The 21,172-nt window shown below is 38.3% G+C and overlaps 1 pseudogene across 1 annotated transcript in view; it reads left to right on the forward strand.

The window, feature by feature from the left end:
* The window catches only part of LOC309978053, a 61,183-nt pseudogene extending 55,784 nt beyond the window's left edge, over window positions 1–5,399 (forward strand). Inside the window, exon 3 of the transcript in view lies at window positions 4,519–5,399. The product of the transcript in view is annotated as an uncharacterized misc_RNA (transcript). The remainder of the gene's footprint in view (window positions 1–4,518) is intronic.
* The last annotated feature ends 15,773 nt before the right edge of the window (window positions 5,400–21,172 follow it).

The following is a 21,172-nucleotide window of genomic DNA, read 5'->3' on the forward strand; positions in this document are numbered from 1 at the left end:
TTGTTCATTGTTGTATCCTCAGCAACTTTAACAGAACTGGACACATGGTATGAACTCAATAAATATTTGTTGAATGGACAAATGAATGATTCTGCCTGACTATAAAGCCTATATTGAATTCTCTCATAGACACACCAAAAAGCTCTGAGAAAAATATCCACAAGATAAATAAAATCCAGGTACTTAGTAAACTTTCAGATTAGGCCACACAGATCAGGACGCTATAGGGATGGGTCTAGTAGAATCTGACTACAAGGCAAGAAAGCTGCTGTCAATTAGGCCTTATGAGATTTCTACGTAAGTACTGTCTACACCCAGGAGATCTGAGTCTGGGCTGTTTGCATGTTGTGTGCTGTGCTCTTGAAGTGGAAAAGGTCTATTTTCACCTTAAATCTCATGATTCTCTGCCTCTGGTCAAACTATCATCAGAGCCTTTAAGAAATTTGAAATTAAAAGATTGACAGAAAAGATATCTATGGTCTCATAGCCAACTTCCCTTTTGGAAATATTGGCTATAGACTTTCTTTCTATTATGAACTCCCAGATGATATGGTTATTTTCTCCCAAGATTCTGGTCCATTCCATCATAATTAAGTCCACAGCATCATTTCCCCTCAATGCTTCTTTAACCTTCTGAGAAATGAAATTGTCAGCAAGGCAAATACCAAATTTATAAGATGCCTTGCTTTTACCAGACTGAGACTTCCATCAAATGCCTGGACAGCTGAAGCTTTCCATTCCTACTGTAGCTTGCCTCTATGCCAGTTCTGTAATCTTCATTAGGGAAGCATCAACCATGTCCTCCATGAAATATTTCCCTGATGGCACTGCAATTTCTTTCAATTTGTACACTACTACAAATGTTCATCATCTTATTCTCCTTCACACTTTGTGAATTGCCACATAGGTTTAATATATTTTTTTATATATGGGTGTGAGAAGGTCCCTAGGACAGAATCACACAGAAAATTCTTGAGGAATGGGTATCTCACATAAGCAGAACCTTACCGTCAACCCTCTGTGGAAGGAGTGACCCACAAAAGCCTGATATGAAGTGACTATCTGGGTGAAAGTTCTCCTTTTCTGTTGTCTTTCTACAGAGCACTTCTCTGTCAATCGATACATTTTTTTGCACCAAGAAATTGACAAGTAAAAACTTCAGGAAAAAAATTGTTCAGGGTCAGATAGCCAAAAACAGATAGTATGATTAAATGCAATATAAAAATACCTGAATGGAAAAATCCACTTAGTGAAAGTGACATCAAGAGCTTTTATTTCAGCAAAATCTTTCAAGAGTTTCCTCTGTGCAAGGTAGAGTTCCAAAGAAAACGGAGATAACTCAGATATGGTCGCTAAATCAAGGAGCTCACAGCTTCCAAAATGTACACTCAGACTTACTTCCATTATACAGGGTCAAAAGTCCCTCAAGTTAAAAACAAAACTAAATAAAAATTGAACTCACAATCATACTTGGGAGAGAATTGGATTGACAAACATAGCATATCTTTGGAAGACCCAGTAAACACAAAATTAAGTTATACAATCATACTATGATGTACATTTTAATCCCCAAAATTCCTCAATATAAATTCTTAATAGCACTACCTGAACATTTAACTTGCTATCAGAAGTGAAAGTAAATGAAGAACTGCCCAAACAGAAGAAAGCTTCTCCTTGAGGAAAACCAGCCCTGGCTCCCGACCACCATATTTACTGACCAGAATCATTGCTATAGGGAACAGTCACTGAAATGCTCACTAACCAAGTTAGGAGGAAAGTGAACATTATTTTAATGAGCTAAATATAGCAGATGTCGCCTCCTCCTTATTCGTTTTCTCTCTCCCTATTTGCATTAGGCAACTTAATTACAAAGCAGGGATATCTCTTAAATCCCCAAAGTGGAAACTGTTCTTCAAGTCTGAGGTTATAAGTTCTTAAACCCACCACAAGATTATCCAAATTTCCAAAGTTCCTTCTTGCATTTGAAGTGTGGCTTCTTTTAATACTACCTAAATATTTTTGGTCTGTAAGTAGACTATACACTTTTGGCAAACACCAATACTTTAAAAATATCTCAATGTATTCAGAAAGGACATCTCCTCAATTTATTTTTCTGTGGCTGGGAACAAAGTAACAGAATTTTGGACACCTCTAGAAGAAATATCATTCTAATATTTGCACAGGCAAAGAAAAACTGCATGTCGTGAACTGGCAACTATATTATTATTATAAGGCTAGAAAATGAATTTTTTTATTGCGTTTTAGACATCAACCTTTCATGGTAGCCTTATTACAAGCCAACTCTGTGTAAATAAAAGAAAAAGATATTTAACAAGTAGAAATAAATGTGCATGATTCACCAGCACAGTTAACTCAAGATTTTCCAACCTTATAACCACAACCGATAGGAAGATTTATCACCACAGCTGCCTGTGTTAAACCTCTTTTCCTTGCAGTTGAAGGAATCAAATTTCTTCTTGGAGATTAGTCATTTGTGGGGGTGTCGCCAACTGCAACATGCTTCTGTTATGAATGAGGTGCACTTCTCTGTTACTGTCCTCCAGCCCTAAGTCAGTGAATAATTTTCATCTCTTTATATGTCTTTTCCCACCTACCATCAGGAACAAATTTTAATGACTTACACAGTCAACCTTTCTTTAGTTGTTACTCAAACTGGAAACTTCAGATGGTATTGTTTCTGGTAACATGATAACCTTACAAGGAAAGGTAGGATGAAATAACATTTCGGCACATGTTTACAAGGATGAAATCTAAGCTGAAGGAAAGGTCTATGTGGGGTGTGAAAGTGGGAAGGGAGCTAAAGTTTCTTGGGTGGTATAATTGTGCCAGGCACTGTGTTAGGTTCTTTATAGAAATAATCTTATCTAATTCTTGGAACAGTCCTGCCAGAGGCTAGGTGATATTCCCATTTCACGTATGAGAAAACTGAATTTCTCAAGATTATGCAGCTTGTTAGTGGCTGAACCAGAATTTAGACTTTGATCCAGCTGACTCCCTTGCTTTTGATCTGTATTTCAACATTCTGCCTATTAAGCATGAAGAATTACCTAATTATATGCAGCACTAATATAACTATACAATAAGGAGAGATTTGATTCTGTGTCTAAATAAGAAATCTTTTTTTTAACATCTTTATTGGAGAATAATTGCTTTACAATGTGTTAGTTTCTGCTTTATAACAAAGTGAATCAGCTATACATATACATATATCCCCATATCTCTTCCCTCTTGCGTCTCCCTCCCTCCCACCCTCCCTATCCCACCCCTCTAGGTGGTCACAAAGCACCGAGCTGATCTCCCTGTGCTATGCGGCTGCTTCCCACTAGCTATTTTATATTTGGTAGTGTATATATGTCCATGCCACTTAAAGCCAAAGGAGTCTTCAATGGGTCATCTGTTTTACTCCCTACTGAAAGCATATAAAACTGACAGGGCTCTGTCTTTTCCTTTCTTTTATTTTTAAACACTTCTGGAAACATGCATTCCAAAATTTGCCTTGTCCCTCTTCACAATTTCTGGTAACTGTTGTCTTCATGAAATCCTTTTATCTAATAAGATTTTCCCATCACCCTTTAAGCTCTTGTTTCGAACTATATGGAGATGGGAGGATCTGCACATAGTAAGTTTCTGTCATTTGAAAACGGATGTCAGAACAATTAAACAGAGTGAGATTTCAATAAATCCACCAGTTGCTTGGTTTATTTCATATCATTTTGGCTAGTGATGTTTTTCCATTGAATTGACTGATAGCTTTAGCTACATATACACTGTCTAATTTAACATGCATAGGTGGTTTTAATATGACATATAAGAACAACCACCAAAAAAAAAAAGGTTGAAAAGCAAAGAAGTATCTGAAGTATTTCAAGCATTCACAACTGGATCATTGAGCTTAAACTTAAAACTTATTACTTGCTGAGTAATATTCCAAGTAATAATTTTCAAGTTTAACCTCAATGATCCAGTTGTAAAAAAAAATTATTACTTGCTAATTAATGAACCAGCTTAAATAAAGTCAACTATAAACGAGCATTTTAGGTGGGGAGATGTAGCATATTTGCCTCTTTTTTTTTTGGTCAAGAATAAAGTCAATCATCTAGCTACGCCCCTTTATGAGAGTAATAATTCTGTTTAACCCACTGTTAACGATTGTCTTACTTAATCAAATATAAGTATCTAACAGTCCAAACAACTTAATAAGCCTTTCCTGATATACGGTTCTACAAGACAGGAAAGCAAAGAGAAAACCTATATTTCCACCATTAGATACTTGAACAGCTGAGTCTAACCCAGTAAAACAAATGACACACAATAATCAGAGCTGCAGAACAGGAATTCTTAACAGGCTATTGAGATGCTACTCTTCTTATTTTCCTCATGTGGGTGACATTATGTTTTGTCTTCTTTCCTAGTACTTGAGACAATTAAATGGGCAGTCTAAAGAGAGGCAATGCCTCTGAGGGGACTGAATTCATCCTTGTTGGATTTTCCCAACAGCCTCAAATCCAGGCTGCCTTCTTCTTAGGACTGCTGTTTTTCCAGCTGGTCACAATGTTTGGGAACAACCTATTGTTGTTGTAGTGAGATGGGATTCTCGACTTCATACCCCTACGTATTTTCTTCTCAGTAATTTATCCTTCCTTGATATCTGTTACTCCACTAGCTCGGAGCCATATATGTTGGCCCAATGCTTCAGGGACTTCTGCATCATTTCCTATACCAGCTGTTATGCCCAGATGACCATATCCCTCTTTCTGGGGATGACAGTGTCTCCTTGCTATCATGGCTTATGGCCGGTTTGTTGCAATCTCCAACCCCCCACGTTACACCATCATTATGAACAACCGGGTTTGCATACAGTTGGCCTTGGAAACCTGGGCCAGTGCCTTCTTAGTAGCAGTCACACCAATCATTGCAATCCCTGCTCGTTATTGTGGGCATAATATCATCAACCATTTTACCTGTGAGATTCAGGCCCTGCTGAAGATTGTCTGCTCAGACACTCCGTCAGTCTAATTCTGGGTCTGGTTATCAGTGTGTTCACACTGCCTCTGCCATTCACCTTCATCCTCATTTCCTACTTTTGCACTGTTGTTGCCATGCTGAAGATCCGTTCTGCGGAGGCCAGACTTAACACCTTCTCCACTTGTGGATCCCATGTAACTGTGGTCACTGTATTTTATGGGACAGTCATCTAAATGTACCTGAAACCTCAGTCAAAGGAATATCAGGAAGAAGACAAAGTCATCTCAATATTTTATGAAGCAGTTACCCCCATGTTAAATCCCCTCATTTATACTCTGAGAAATAAGGATGTAAAAGGTGCACTTAGGAAGTTAGCCAAAGGAAATGAAAAATCCCAATGGCTCTCCTTATAAGCCTCTCCAATGTGCAAGAATAAGAATGAAAACTCAGCCCATAAAATTTCAATTTATGTTTTTAAAAACAAACAACAACAACGAAAATCTTAGCGAGCATTCTTTCCGTGGTCATCACTAGGCACTCATCAAGTCTACCGTGAATGTTAACATTTTGTCAAGCCATATTAAGAGCTAAAGCCATGAATGTGTGCAAAACAGTTCACAAAGAGAATAATAGTAGTAGGTAGGCAAAGGTGACTGCTACAGCCATAGTAGCCCATCAGGAAGAAGTTTCTCTTCTGGGATATAAACCACAAGATTTTTGCAACCAAACATCTTTGTATTTGCCACACAAGATAGATAGAATTCATATATAGGACAGTGGTTATGCAACCATAATATAGCATTTGCTCCTCACATCACATTTTACAGATGTCTGACCCAATTTTGAACCTAATAGACAAATGACCTCTCACTTCCCACATTTAGGTGATAATATCTCATGCCAAGAAATATCTTTTGTTTGTAAAACACTTTATCATCTAAAAAGTGTTTTTAAATAAATTATTCTAGTTTATACTTATAATTTCTTATTTTAAAATAGTTTGCATATTATACATATTAATAAATATTTTCTCAACCAATATTTGTTTCTGAAAACATTAAATTTCCATCATATCAATTTCTTTTTTTTTTTTTTTTTTTTTTTTTTTTTGCAGTACGCGGGCCTCTCACTGTTGCGGCCTCTCGCGTTGCAGAGCACAGGCTCCGGACGCGCAGGCTCTGCAGCCATGGCTCACGGGCCCAGCCGCTCCGCGGCATGTGGGATCTTCCCAGACCGGACCAGGAACGCGCGTCCCCTGCATCAGGAGGCGGACTCTCAACCACTGCGCCACCAGGGAAGCCCCAATTTCTTATAAAAATGTCTAAACTGAAATTGTTATTTTTTTGCCTTCTTCTATTTCTCTGCCTTCTTTTCCATGGTGTGCTTTAGTGACCCTCTGGCCATTTCTACTCCCACTTCTCATACACATTCACGAGCTTCAGCATTTCTGCTCTACTCAAAAGTGTTCATGGCCAAGATTGTGATTATTTTTCTCCTTTTTCCCAATTTAATAAGATGCCATATGCAGTTTCTATCGTTGTCAAGCAACATTTATTTTACACTTTGTATTATGGTAACTTGTTGATTCTTTTTCTCATCTTAAGTTGGTTGACTCCAGAAACCTTCTGCCATAGCACATTCAGAAGGTAGTTATGTCTTGCTTCTAAAATTTCCTTTATTCCCAGAGCCTTCTCTTGGGTAGATGACTATCTGGTCACAATATTTTCTATCCTTAGCCTTTTTCTTCACTTTCTAAAGGTTGATTATTCTGAAGGTATATTATCTGACAAATTATATATATACATGTATACATATATTTAGATATATTATATGTAATATATATAAATATATATTATTTATATAAATTAGTTAATAGTAAATTAAATTAAACATTTAATAAAAATTAAATAAAATAAATTTAAAGTAAATATATAAATTATATAAAATATATTATAAAGGTATAATATAATGTAATTATATTCCACACTGCACTTTGTTGGTGCTTCCATGTATATAATTGAAGCTATTTGGATTGTGGGCAATGGATTCAGAAAGCTTTGGTTCAAATTTAAGCTCCACTATTTATTAGCTATGGCATCTTTGGCAAATAACTGCTCTGTGTTCCCCACCCATAAAATAAAGATAAAATAAAGTTCCCCACCCATAAAATAAAGATAATAATAGTACCCTTCTTATTGTGCCATTGGAAAATGAAATTGATAGTCTATTTAAAGTTCTTAGAGCAGTTCCTAGCACATAGTAAGCGTTCAATAAATGTAGATATTATTGCTATTTTCTAAAAGCTTCCAAATACTCCTAGTCTTTGTTTCCTAAAATCAATTTCATTTATGCATCATTTTCTCCAGGGTGTGCAATGAGGAGCCTCACCAGACCATTCTCTAATTTTAGAAACACAGTAATATCATATTTCCCTTTGGCTCTCACTTTTATGGCTTTACTCTTAATCTGGTTGACTCCTATTCCAGTTCCTCTGACCTATGCTTGATATATTTTAAGTAGAGACAGCCTCAAACTTAGGAATGAGTTATGTCCAAAAGTTAACTCATAAGTCATCAGCTTGGAACTCTGAGCACGTTTTCCCCACTGAGACAGGATAGCAACATTCCAAGGGCAGTTCACCAACACCTATTTAGGTCATCATTCTATCACTAATAATACTAAAGGCCTTAGGAGAATTTTTTAAAGTATGTTTATTGGAAGATAGGTTTTGAGTCCCCATTTGGATTCTAAAAGCACGGGCACTGTAAGATGGCATTAATGATCAAAAAAAAAAAAATCTGCCATGAGGATCTGTGTAACCACTCTCATGACCTGCTGGGTGTATGAGGAAATCTCCACAAGATGTAAGAGTGAGACTCAGGGAGCTTTTCTAGAGGCTAAAAATGTAGTAACTTGCTTCTATGTATGGGTCATGCACAATTCAGAGGACTGCTTTTTATGTTAGTGCTGGTGTTGAATGACTTGCTAACAGAAGGCCTGGGGTCATTCATTCCATAAAGATTTAAAAAGTGGCTACCGTATGTTAGGAATACAATCCAGGTAAGTCATTTTCTTGCCTTTGAGAGGCTCACATTTGAGTAAATAAGCATAGTGAAGTGCTACAGATACTGCAATCCGTATTTGTACAAGCTACAGAGACCAGTTCTAACTTGGCAGTCAGGAAATATTTAATAGAAGAGATGACACTTTTAGTAGAGTCTTGAAAGAGGAATAGTTTGCCAGTTGGATAAAGAAGGACCATTTTAGTGGATGCAATGTGAACAGGTACAGAGGTATAAAACCCAGTTTGCTGTACTTCCAGGTACTGCCAATTCAATTCCCACAGCAGAGGGTGTGGGAAGTGTTTTAGCAAAATATAAAACTTGAAAAGAAAGCAGAAGGCCAAATTATGGGAAGATTGCTATGTTATATTAAGGAGCTTGCACTTTATTTATTCTATAGGTTAACAAACTACAGCCTAAAAGGCCAAAGCCAGCTGTTGGCTTGTATAGCCCATGAGCTAAGAATGGTTTTCAAATTTTTAATGGATGTAAAAAAACAACAACAACTAAGAAGACTATTGACAAAGACTGTGCGTGGCCTGTGAAGCCTAAAACATTTACTGTCTGACCTTTTACAGAAAAAATTTTTCTAAGTCCTGCTATAAGTGGTGGGTAACTACTGAAAATTTTGGGCAGATCAGTAGCATGTTCAGAATTGTGGGTTTTTTGTTTGTTTGTTTTGCGGTATGCAGGCCTCTCACTGCTGTGACCTCTCCCGTTGCGGAGCACAGGCTCCGGACGCGCAGGCTCAGCAGCCATGGCTCATGGGCCCAGACGCTCCGCAGCATGTGGGATCCTCCAGGACCGGGGCACGAACCCGTGTCCCCTGCACCGGCAGGCAGGCTCTCAACCACTGCGCCACCAGGGAAGCCCCAGAATTGTTTTTAAAAGCTCAATTTTACAGCAAATGTGTAAAATTGATTGAAGAGATAGCAGATTGGACATAGGGCCAATTAGGAGGCTGTTAACAATAATCTGAGACCTGATGCAGACCCAAACTAAGGCTGTAGCAATACGGATTTGGAAGAAACTTGGGTCATTAGAGTAAACCTTCCTTTTTCGTTTTTACATGCAATTTCATTCACATTCAACATTCATTTTCTCAGAAGCAAGATCTTTAGCACAAATATAATAAGGGGCCTTGGGGTTGGGTGATCTCATCCACAACATCATTCATTTCTTTCCTAACATTCCGTGAGCACAGAGAAATACGAAGAGAGCAGGGTTCAAAGTCACTTAGTTGTGTGTTTTACTCATATATTACAGTCCTTTCTCTGACCCAGAATAGCTTTGTAAGGCATATAAAATTGCATTTTGTTCAAACAAAATGTGTTTATTTAAAGATAATAAATATCCTCTGGCTTCTCATATGATCTCTGAAGTTCACTGATCACCTGTCACTCGTTTAGACGTAGTGTTGCATCTCATGCATTATGAATAGTGCCACCATGAGCCTTAATAAAAAGATTTCTAAAAATAGTGTTTAGTAATGTCAGTGACTCCCAGTTTCTTTTTCTTTGCTCAAATGCCATTAACCCGCCTTGTTTTATCATATTGGTCGTTTCTTTCTTATCCCATATACCACAGAAACCACAGATATAATCACTTTGTAATATATACATATATAAAATCACTATGCTGTACACCTTAAACTTACACAAGGTTACATGTCAGTTGTATCTCAATAAAGATGGGGGAGGAAAGAAAGAAACCCACAAATAAATACTTGCTCAGCCCATGCAAATAAAAGTCCTAGAATAATAATATCTAAATTTTGTTCAAGATATGTTCACAAATATTGTTTCATTTGAGCTTCACAACAGTGTGAAGTCACTTTACAGATGAGAAATTCAAGGATCTGGAAGCTGGAAAGATTTGCCTAAGGTAAAGTAGGACTAAAACCCATCTCTAACCCCAAAGCTTGTAGATTTTCCATTGTGCTGCATCCATAAGGCAGCAGATTCATGTTTTCTCATCAACAACTTGTTCATCATGCTCCTCACACTTGAGCTGTGAAGTCTGTTGCTGAGTCACTCTTTCGTTTGTTGCTTGTTTTTTCATACCCCCATATTAGGCTATATCCTTTCCTGCATTATAAGTCCATAAAGGACTCTCATAACTGACTTAAAGTCACCTTAACCTACCTGTCTATAACCTCTCAAGCACGTGGCAACCTTCTTCTCTTCATGCACATGAGAAAATGCCAGTAGACTTGCTTGCCTTTGCTTCTTCCTTGTAGTACCCAGACTTTCTGTCTATTGCAGACATTTATCACTTGCTCTTTGATTTTCCCTATTTCTGTTCTAATTTCTTTATTTTTTTTTCTGTGCTCTACATTAATTTGTTCTAAAATTCAAAATACCTATTTTTCTCTTCAAAGCATTTGGCTTCATTTCTTTCCTTGAGAGCTTTCTTCAAATTATTTTTTCATCTGTATCAATCCTTTCTGACAGCTTGAAATGAAAGCTGGGCTTCTCTCCCCTTGACCATTCCTCATCGTTTTCAATGTCTTCTCTTACTTATATGAATTTGCTCATCCTCCATTTACCTCTGCCAAATTTCCAAGCTTTTAAGAAATTAATTTAGGCTATTACCTTTGCACGATCAGAAAAAGTGCTATCTTTCATTTTATATGTCGGACCTCTACTGTCTCTTGCATATAAATCCGGTCAACCCTACTGGATCACTTCCCTTTTATGTAAGCATATTGCAAAGTGTTAGCATACGCTTCCAAATAATCTCTCAAGTTACATTTTTGCACACAATTTTCTAAGTATTCAGCTTCACTGGTCAATTTCCAATTATCTCTGGCCCTTTTCCCTTTTCTGAGATGTAACTGAAATGTCCCTCCACTCCAAAACAACTCTACTTTATGAAGAATGAAGAAAGGGCACCACATCCTTAATTTACAAATCCAAGCTCTTCTCCTTAATTGACATCCTTGATCATGCCCTCCAATTCAGATCTCCTATCTTTCAAACATTTGCATGGTGATATTTTGCCAAAAATCTTCCTCTCTGTTGTAGTCTCTTTCTCCTTTCCAATAACAAGAACATCAAACAAAGCCATGTCATGTGAATAATGGATGTGTACTATAAGCAAACAACAGTATGCTATGGATATAAAGTAAATAGATAAATTATCTATGGGTAAGAAGAAATGTAGTATATTTCTTTAACATTGAAGAATTTGAGCTGGGTTTAGAAGCATGGATAGCATTTAATGGTATGGGATATGATCATATTCCAAATGGCAGGGAAAAAATGCACACAAGTGTAAATAGGGCGTATCATGTCATAGGGTGTATTTTCAGAATGGCTAGTTCCTGTTGGCCGAAGGATGGGCTGCAAGAATCATAAATCAGGAAAGGTAAGGTGGGCATATGCTGTAGAGCATATTGTTGACCTACGAAGTTTATCTTTTATTCTATAGGAAAGAGTAAGCCATTGGAAGTTTAAAAAGGAGTAACAAAGTAGACTCTCAAATCTTTACCAAAAGAGTGAATGAGTGAATCAAAGATAAATCCAAAATGTTTTATTTGGATGAGTAGGAAGAGAGCAACGCTGTTAACAAAGGAAAGAAGGAAGGGGAGCTGCTGGCTTTGGTCAAAGGGAAATGGGCTCAGCTTTGGATATAAGTGAACATAAGGTGCTTGAAAGCCATCCAAATCAAGTTATTCATCAAAAACATGGATATGAAGGTTTGTTGAACATAAAGATTGAAATTCTACCACATAGAAAGAATAGTTAAAATTATAGGGGTGAGTGAAATCACCATGCCTAAAGTCAGAGAAAAGGTCAGAAGGAGTTTCCATGGAGAATACCCACAGGGGTAGGAAGAGAAAGATGGGAGGTTAAGGAGAAAAAGCATTGTATGGGAGTTAGAAGAAGAATCCAGAGACTGAAATATTATTGAAGCCAAAGGAATATAGAATTTAAAGGAAGGGGTTGATTAACAATGCTGAATGTTTCAGAGATACAGATGAAAATGTGTTCTAAGAAGCATTAGATTTGGCAATTAGGAAGTGATCGGAAACCTTCAAATAAGGTATTTCAGTAGACAGGATGGTGCAGAAGCTAGACGGTGGGGGGGGAAGTGAGAAAGTAGAGGCAGCGATTGTAGACTACTCTTTAGTGAAGTTTGGTGATAAAGGGAAGGGAAGAAATGAGATAGCTCATGAATTTAGCAGGATTAAGGGATGAGTGATCTTAAAACTGGAGAATCCTCTGTATGACTGTAAGCATAAGGAATGGAGTTTGGTACAAATTGGGAGATATATATATATTTATTTATTTATTTATTTATATTTATATAGTAAAATTGGTAGCATGGAACATGAGGATAACTACTAAAGCAAGATCCTGAAAAATCAAGAGGAAGTGAAATCAGTTAACCATGTATATGTTAGCTCTGACAAGAAGGCAGATGGGAGCTTCTTTCTTAGAGGCAGAAAAAAGTATAGTTTCGGATATAGGAAAGAGTTAAAATTGAAAGGAGAGAAAGGAGCAAACAGATATTATTCCTCTTTGATCAATCTAAATTTCTATTACCCATTTCTTTATTCCTTGTACTTCTGTGTCTTGAAGTCCATCTTCAGGAAATCTGTAGTACTTATTTTCTTGTGTATGTCTCTATGGCCCTTCTTTCCCCACTCTGTAGATGTTTTATGTAGCAACTCCACATTGTCTTTTTCCTTCAGTTTACCCCAGCTTTTTTTGCTGCACTTTCATTTTACTGTTTTCCTTTACTCCTTTCTCTACCCCTCCCAACATCCATTTTTATTCCTCCCTTCAACATAAACCTATCATCCACACATATTAGTCCCTGAATCTCTCTTTTTCATACAGACCTTTCCTGACTTGTGAAGACTATAGCTAGTGATTACTACATATTTCAAGAGGTTGAACTGTGATAAAAAGTGATAGCCAGAGAAGGGATAGCATAGTGGGGAAAAAAAAAACTTGAACATGCTTACAGGATAAGGGGAAAGAGTCAGTAGAAAAGGGAAGTGAGGTGTTAATACAAAACAAAGTAAATTATTTTATTCTACAGCAAATAAAAGGAAATGGAATCCAGAGCACAGGTAGAAGAATTTTTCTTAGGCATAATGAGGATTCTTTGCCACCAAGGCAGGAGGGAAGGAGTCAGTGATGAATCAAACATATACCTGTTTGTAGGAGGAGGGGACAGGAAGTGTAAGAATTCTAACCTGATGACTTCTATTTTTTGGAGTATTAGAGAAGTCAGGTACTGAGAGTGAAGATAGAAATGATGAAGGAGAAGATAAGGAGAGGCTCATGGAGGTTCCAGTAAGCTATTGTGAGAAATGGAGAAGAGAGCAGTCTAGGAAAACATCACATTATCATGACATGGAGGGTCAACGAGAGCTTAAAAGCCATAATTATGTAGAAGCATAAATTCACAAAGGTGTGAGATCTTGTCTTGGCAATATTTAGCAGTCTACATGTAGTAAAAGATGGCCTGAATAAGGCCTATGTGTAGGAAAAGAGTTTAATTAATTCACGTGAAATTGAGATAGGGATGAATTCCAATGTCCCAAGAGAGTATGCTGTGCTTGAAAAACTATAGGAGTTTGTTATGGCTGAAAGCATAGTAACTGAGGCTGAAAAAGTTAATCAGGGACCTAAGAGTTGATGTTCTCACATTCCTTTGGCAATGGAGAGCCACTGAAGAGTTTTGAGCCTGAGAATGATTTGATCACATTTGTGTTTTGAAAACCTCTCTAGGGAATATCTGCGGAGGATGGATTGGGAAGAGATATTGGAGGCAAAGGCGCCATTTAAGGAGTTTTTTCAATAATATAGATGAGAGGACCTACCCAAAGTGGGCACAGAGTGGAGGAAATGGATTAGAGAGAACTACAGAGACATTTGGTTGAGGATAGATTTGAGAAAACTTGGTGACTAAATGGGATTTTAGTTTATTTGAATCGTTGTATTTCTTCCTAAAGATCCTTCTTCATTAGTCCACTCTGTAGCTGATAGCTATAAGCGATCCTTCCTCTGACTGAAGCCAAGAGAAAAAAAAAAGCTTAGGACTAAATGCATCTGAAGCTTATAGTGTATTCTTGAAACTTGAGCAGTCTAATGAAAAAAGCATGGACTTTGGAGTCAGACAGTCCTGGGCTCTAAACGTAGCTCTGCCACTTAATATCTGCATGATTTTGCATAGCTAGCTTCACTGAGCCTTAGTTTCTTACTGTATAAAATGAGGATCATACCTATTTTCCAAAGTTGTAATATTTAAAATGAAATACTGAAAAAATGTATAGAAGGTAGGTGGTTTGAATACTTCCTGGTACATAGTAAGTGTTCAATAAATGGTGGCTAGTTCTGTTTTCATTGTTTCTGATATTATTAGTATCTTTGTTATTGCTTCAATATTCATGTAGTCCTTTTGCCAGGTTCTGCTGTCCCCTCCAGGGCTAGTTTCATATGTCACAAGCTACTCCTGCCTTCTTTACACTGAAGTCATACATACATTATACATACATACATTCATACATTATAGATAGGTGACTCCTCAAATATATCTAAATAAGCCATTGTGCTTTAAGTACCCTACGTGCTTCAGGTCACATGGTTTGGAGGACCCTCCCCTCTTCTTGTCCACCAATGAGTCAGCTGGTACCTGGTTCACACCAATAGCAGAGGCTGTCCCTGAAATCAGATTGTATTTGGCTGGCAGATAAAACCGTACCATATAAAGATGGCTTCTCAAATCATGTGTTTAATTGTTGCTGCCATATTGTATATACAAATAAATATCATATCATTCTATATGTCATATGTGAATATGTTATATTCATATTGTCCCAGTCATGCCTCACATCAACTACCTGAAAAAGTATGAATTGGAAGAAGCCCCTCAAGTCTCATCACTTAAGGAGCTCCTCCAAAAGCAAAATCATAGCAGCCAAGACCCCTCTAATTGCATCATGGGCAGCTGTCCCTGAAATGATATCTGCCAAACTGGATGGCTGTCCACAGAGACTGCCCTACAAATAACCCTTGGTATGGGGTTGTGCCTCTAGTTACATCCTGTGAATGACAGAAATCCTGCCACATAGTGGCTTTCCTTGGGTTATAGGTGTATAGACAGAATCAAAATAGCTTACTGTTTTATTCTAAATAAATCCAATATGGTTCCTTTAACAAAGTAACATGTTTAGGGTTCTTTCCTCAGAAATCTACTAGGTTGTTGCTCCAAGGGATCACTTTTCCAGAACTAGGGTTCAACTTGAAGTGATAACCTGAGTTAGGCGTACAAAATAGCTTGTGCATGAAAAGAGATCCAAACTATCAGGGATTTTCCAAAATTTCCCTTCAGCATCAGCCCTAAGGTCCTAAATTATTAAGACCTCTGATAAGACCTTATTAGGTGCTTTTGACAGTGTTTTCAATCAGGTATTCTAGAATATTCTGCTGCCGAAGCTAGAACTAGGCTCAATGGCATTCTCCATGCTTATGTTTTCCTGATTGTAGTGTGGAACCACTTTACCCAGAATGTAGCAAAATGGGGTTGTGAGAGGAAGAGAGAAAAGTGGTCTATCAAATACTGGTCCTAACTTCATCTCACCCTCAAATATTCACAAGGCTGCTCTCCACATGGTGGAGACCTTTAACAAGTGTGAAGAGTCTGCTTGGCTATGATAGCAAGGAGTTTGTAGCTACAAATTAGGAATACATTTCAGGTAAAAGCAGGTAGACCTTCTGTTAGCCTACGGATTTCAAGGACATTTAGGACAAGAGCACCCAGTCACCTCATTATTTGAAGAGCAGCTGACTGAATGTTTATGGAGTTTAAGATTAATGTAAACTGTATTTAAATAATTAATTAATTAAATAATTTTAACACATTTTTGTAAACAACAGCTCAAAAAACAATCCACGGGCTTCCCTGGTGGCGCAGTGGTTGAGAGTCCACCTGCTGATGCAGGGGACACGGGTTCGTGCCCCGGTCCAGGAAGATCCCACATGCTGTGGAGCGGCTGGGCCCGTGAGCCATGGCCACTGAGCCTGCGCGTCCGGAGCCTGTGCTCCACAACGGGAGAGGTCACAATAGTGACAGGCCCGCATACCGAAAAAAAAAAAAAAAAAAAAAACAATCCACAAGGCTAATTTCAGGGGCAGGGACAGGTAAGCTACAGCAAGGAATACCTCCACTCTAGTCCAACAAAGCTTTATGCCACTTGCCCCCGGCTCCCAGTGTTTCATTGCCCTTGAGGCACATCTGGCCCAGACTATCACTGCCTAACACTTTTCCAGTAGAGTTATTTAACTTCATCTCCTGCTAGTGTACAGTGCAAAGCACCTGTGCATGATAATGAATTTTAAGCATTTATGCACAGTAGTAAACACAACCTCGTGGTTGTGTTTCACTGTAAAATGGGCCCTTCTGGCTTTTCTGGTATCCACATGTGTGTTTGTGTGTGTGCATGTTTACATGCATGTATGTAAACAGTAAGCAACAAGCAAAAACACAGCAGTGTGCTATAGGAACTAGAGCAATGAGTGCTGAGTGTGACTCTCTATCCTCATTCCAGGCTGAATCATGTGCCCCTCCTGTGTACTGAGGTTAAATAACCACTAATATCTATGATATTACATAGCACTTCCACTCTAGAATTGTCAAAAATTTACCAGCATTTTCTGAATGCATTGGCTTGAGTAGCTGGACCCCAGAAATACAACTATCTAAACACCAATTTACTTCTAATGGCAGACATAAAATTGGTTGCTCTCATGGTGAACTAGATGGAATCAACTGAAACAGAAGGTGGTATGAGGGTATACACGGGAGTTTGCGTATATAATTCAAACATAACTTTTGTCCCAATTCTAGGAGGTCATGTAGACCATCGTTCAAGAAATATTAAAACATAACTGGAACCCTACATAAACCAAAGGGTGTGACACTGTAATTGAAATGGTGAAGTCTGCTTTCATCTTTAGTCTTTTCAGTACAGTAAGTCACTGTATGTCTACCTGAAAATCCAGATTGGAGAATAACTGGGTGCCCCAGGGCTTGTCTAGAAAGTCAGATGAGGGAGTGCCATTTTCAGTCCTGCATCATCATTGTTCAATTTCTAGTGTATGGGTAAAGTATCCCCAGCATGGAATGTTGAAAGGCAGGCAGATGAACCTCTTCCCCAGCTTTTTATTGGTCTGTCCCTGGCACTTCTAAAGAAGAGTGCTGGAAGAAATAGCTGAAATGAAAGACACTGAACAAAGAGCCACAGGTTACAGTTGGGCTAAAGCCCTTGAGTCAGCACTAGCTGGCAACAGAGAAATTGAGAGATGGCAAACATAACCAACTTAATGTGGCCCTCTACTTTACTCCGGGGTAAGGTTTCTGTGAAATGGATTCTCACCAAAAAGGGAGAGACAAAGAAGCAAACAATTATAATACAGTATGTAAAATGCTGTAAAGGAGATAACCACAAGATTCTATGGGATTATAGTGACACCTAACACAGGCTTAGAGGATAAAGGTACCAGGGAGGGCTGCCTGTAAGATATGACATCTGAAATGAGCTTTGAGGGATGAACAGGATTTTATTGGATGAAGAAGTTGTGGCACGTATTCCACATAGAACGAAAACAGCCTGTTCAGAGGAGTGAAAGCATTAAACAGAAACATGGGCAAACCGTAAGTAGCCCTGCCTGGCTGCACTATAGGGTTTGAAGGGGTAGGGAAGACATGGCAAGATAGGGCAGAGGATGGAATGGCAAGATGAGAGGCTGGAGCAGGAACCAGATCATGCATGGCCTTCTGTGGCACTATACTGTAAGCTCCAAATACGTTATGACTTTAATAATTAAGCTTCATGAAAGAAGAGACCGTATATGTTTCATTTATGAATTCATCCCCAATGTCTCCAACATAGTACATAGTACATAGCACAGAACAGACTGTCCAAAAGAAACATGAAGGAGTCCTATGCTAAAGCATTTACACATCATCCTGAAGGCTAAGAACAGCCATTAAATGTTTTCAAGCAGAGAAGTAACATGGTTAGATTTAGATTTTAGATAGAGTCTGGTTGCTGGGTGGAGAATAAATGGGAGGAATCAACACAGGATGCGGGCAGAGTGTCTATAAGGTCGCTGCAGTAATCCAAGTGAGAGGAGATGGTAGCCCGGAATGAGGAATGTGGAAAATTGTGTAAGTTCAAGAGATATTTAGGAAATAGAATGAACAGGAAGAGGTAACTGAATGAAAAAGAAGATAGAAGGAAGAATGTGTCAGAGATGATACCACCAGTTTGATGACTTGAACAAGGTGGTGCTGTTTAATGAGATGGGGAATACTGGGAAATGAGTAAGTCTGGGAGGCAAAGAAGGGGTTTTGACGTGGGATGAAAATGTGAGGAGAGTCGATGGCAAGGAGAGTAAGGAAAATATTAGTTCCCTTTTGGAAACTTTGAGTTTAAGGTGTCTGATGGATATTCAATTGGCTATATATCAAGTAGCCAGTTGTGTGTATGTATGTTATGTGTGTATGTGTGTGTGTGTGTGTGTGTGTGTGTGTGTGTGTGTGTGTGTATATATGAAGCTTAGAAGAAAAATCTGGAAATATACATTTGCGAATCTGCATGCAGATGATAGTTGAAAGTATATATTCCTTTTGATTGACTTCTTTAATGTCTCCTCTCATGCCCGTGGCTCAGTGAGGTCTGCCTAAAAAGTTAAGCCACCACTGCCTGAATTCCTAATCAGTATTTAATCTTTTTCCTTATGTCCCCAAACCCAGTCCAGGCCCTGGTGGCACCCTCTGATAAATCCTTCAGGAGGCTGAGCAAAATTCTCTGCATCCCACACAGTTATTGCGGCATCTAATGATTCCCACAGCTCTCAACTTCTAATAGCACAAGAGTGCCCTCCAGTGTTCCATACGGTGCATTCAGGGGCAAAGAGAAGAGAGCTGGGAACCTTTGCTTTCAACCAGCATCATTGCCCTGTTGCTCTTAATTCAGGGGAAATTTCACCAGCAACGTGCAACCCCAGGTTAGGAAGGACTCTAGAGACCCGATTCTGACAGAACATGAAAAGAGTCTGGCAAGCTCGATTCTCTTAGGCAATAATTTTTTTTCAGTAGCCCCACCAGTTAGGAGACAGCTTATAGTGCCACTGGTTGACTAAAAAGAATAGGCCCTTTATTCTGAGTTCTCAGAGAGTCTCAGGGGAAACTACTAGATGGATCAGTCAGAATAGTATTATTTTTTCAGAAATAATAAGCTTCAGGATGGGAGGGGAGGGGCAAGATAGGGATAGGGGATTAAGAGGTACAAACTACTATGTATAAAATAAATAAACTACAAGGATATACTGTACAACACAGGGAATATAGCAATATTTTAAAATAACTTTAAATGGAGTACAATTTATAAAAGTTCTGAATCACTATATTATATAAGGTATACAATATAATATAGTATTGTAAATCAACTGTACCTCAATTAAAAATTAAAAAAATAATAAGCCTCAGGGCACGAATACAAATGTGTCCACAAAACTAGAGAAATAGAGGAACCCATGCCAGAGGACTCCTGGACACACTAATCTCTGAATATGTACCAAAGTAGAGCTAACCACTTTGCCCATATGTACCATCTCCACCATTGGAAACTCCTACTAACCAGGGTCCCAGGGTAAGAGTAGAAGGTTCACCTTTTACTCTTACCTGCCAAGGGCAGTGGGAAGGGCATTTCATAACATAGAACTCTGGGTGGTATGCTCTGGCCTTTACACTGGTGACAAGATCCAAGGTTATCCTAGTTTAAATGGAAACTCTTTTAAATATCCCATGTTGGGAGGGATAGAGATAATTGAATTAACATGCTCATAAGATAACATGCAAAAAAACCCAGTATTGTCAGCGTGTTACTGCTCATAACCCATTCCCTGGTCTATTGCCTTTACAGATAGAGATCCGAGTGCCTCGGATCTTAAGAAAACCTTTGTTTTTCATCTTACTTTGCACTTCTGCCTAAGTTCTCTAGCTCTGCCCACTATGGCCCTACACCATCTGTCACTTCCTTGCCTGAGATTCCAGACAAGTCTGCCACTTACCAGAAGGCACTTTCAGAATTGAAGGCAAAACTACATGTGAATATGATTAATCTGGGACCTGGGGCCCACTAGTATGTCAAGCATTTGAATAGTTTCTCTAAGCCCAAGGCCAAGTCCTTCCAATAATATACAGATAACTTATAGGAGAAGTACGTCAGACCCCTGTACTAGTCTTATACAAAATGGAGAGTTCTGCCTCTTCCAGGCATTACCTCAGCCTCATGGCAATAAGCTTCTGACCACACCTATTGATTCAGGACCTGTCAGATCACCTTGGCAAAGCATAGCTTCTTTTAAAAATCTTTTTTTTGAGATATAGTTTACATACAATAAAATTCACCCATTTTGAGTATACTTTATAAAGAGTTCTGACAAGTTTATATACCCCCTGGAAGTAACAACTACCATAGCCAAAATATAAAAGATTTTCATTACCCCCAGAAGTTCCCTTGTGCTGATCTCAGTCAACTAGCACCCCAATCCAAGCCGCAGGCAACCGTGAATATGCTTTCATCATCTAGAATAGATTTATCATTTCTGGAGTTTCATATAACAGAAGTATATACTATGTACCCTTTTGTGTCTATCTTCTTTCACATAATATTTTTGAGATTCATCCATGTTATTGCATACAGAAGCAGCTTATTACTTTGAATTGCTAAGTAGGATTCCATTATATGGATATATCACAATTTTTTCAGTTCAGCTGTTGATGGAAATTTGGGTTGTTTCCAGTTTTGACCACTTTCAACAAAGCTGTTATGAACATTCACATACAATTCATTGTGAAGACATATGTTTTATTTTCTCTTGGGTAAATACCTAAGAATTGAATTGCTGGGTCAAAGAGTAAATGTATATTATTTTATCAGAATTTGGCAAGCTCTTTTCCAAAGTGGTTTTACAATCCCACCACAATGCAGGAGAGTTCCAGTTGCTCCACATTCCTGTCAATACCTGGAGTTTTCAGGCTTTTTAAATTTTACTCATTTTAGTCATACAGAGTGAAGTAAGTCAGAACGAGAAAAA

This window comes from Leucopleurus acutus, assembly GCF_964270905.1.
Source record: "Leucopleurus acutus genome assembly, chromosome: X".
NCBI classification, from domain to species: domain Eukaryota; kingdom Metazoa; phylum Chordata; class Mammalia; order Artiodactyla; family Delphinidae; genus Leucopleurus; species Leucopleurus acutus.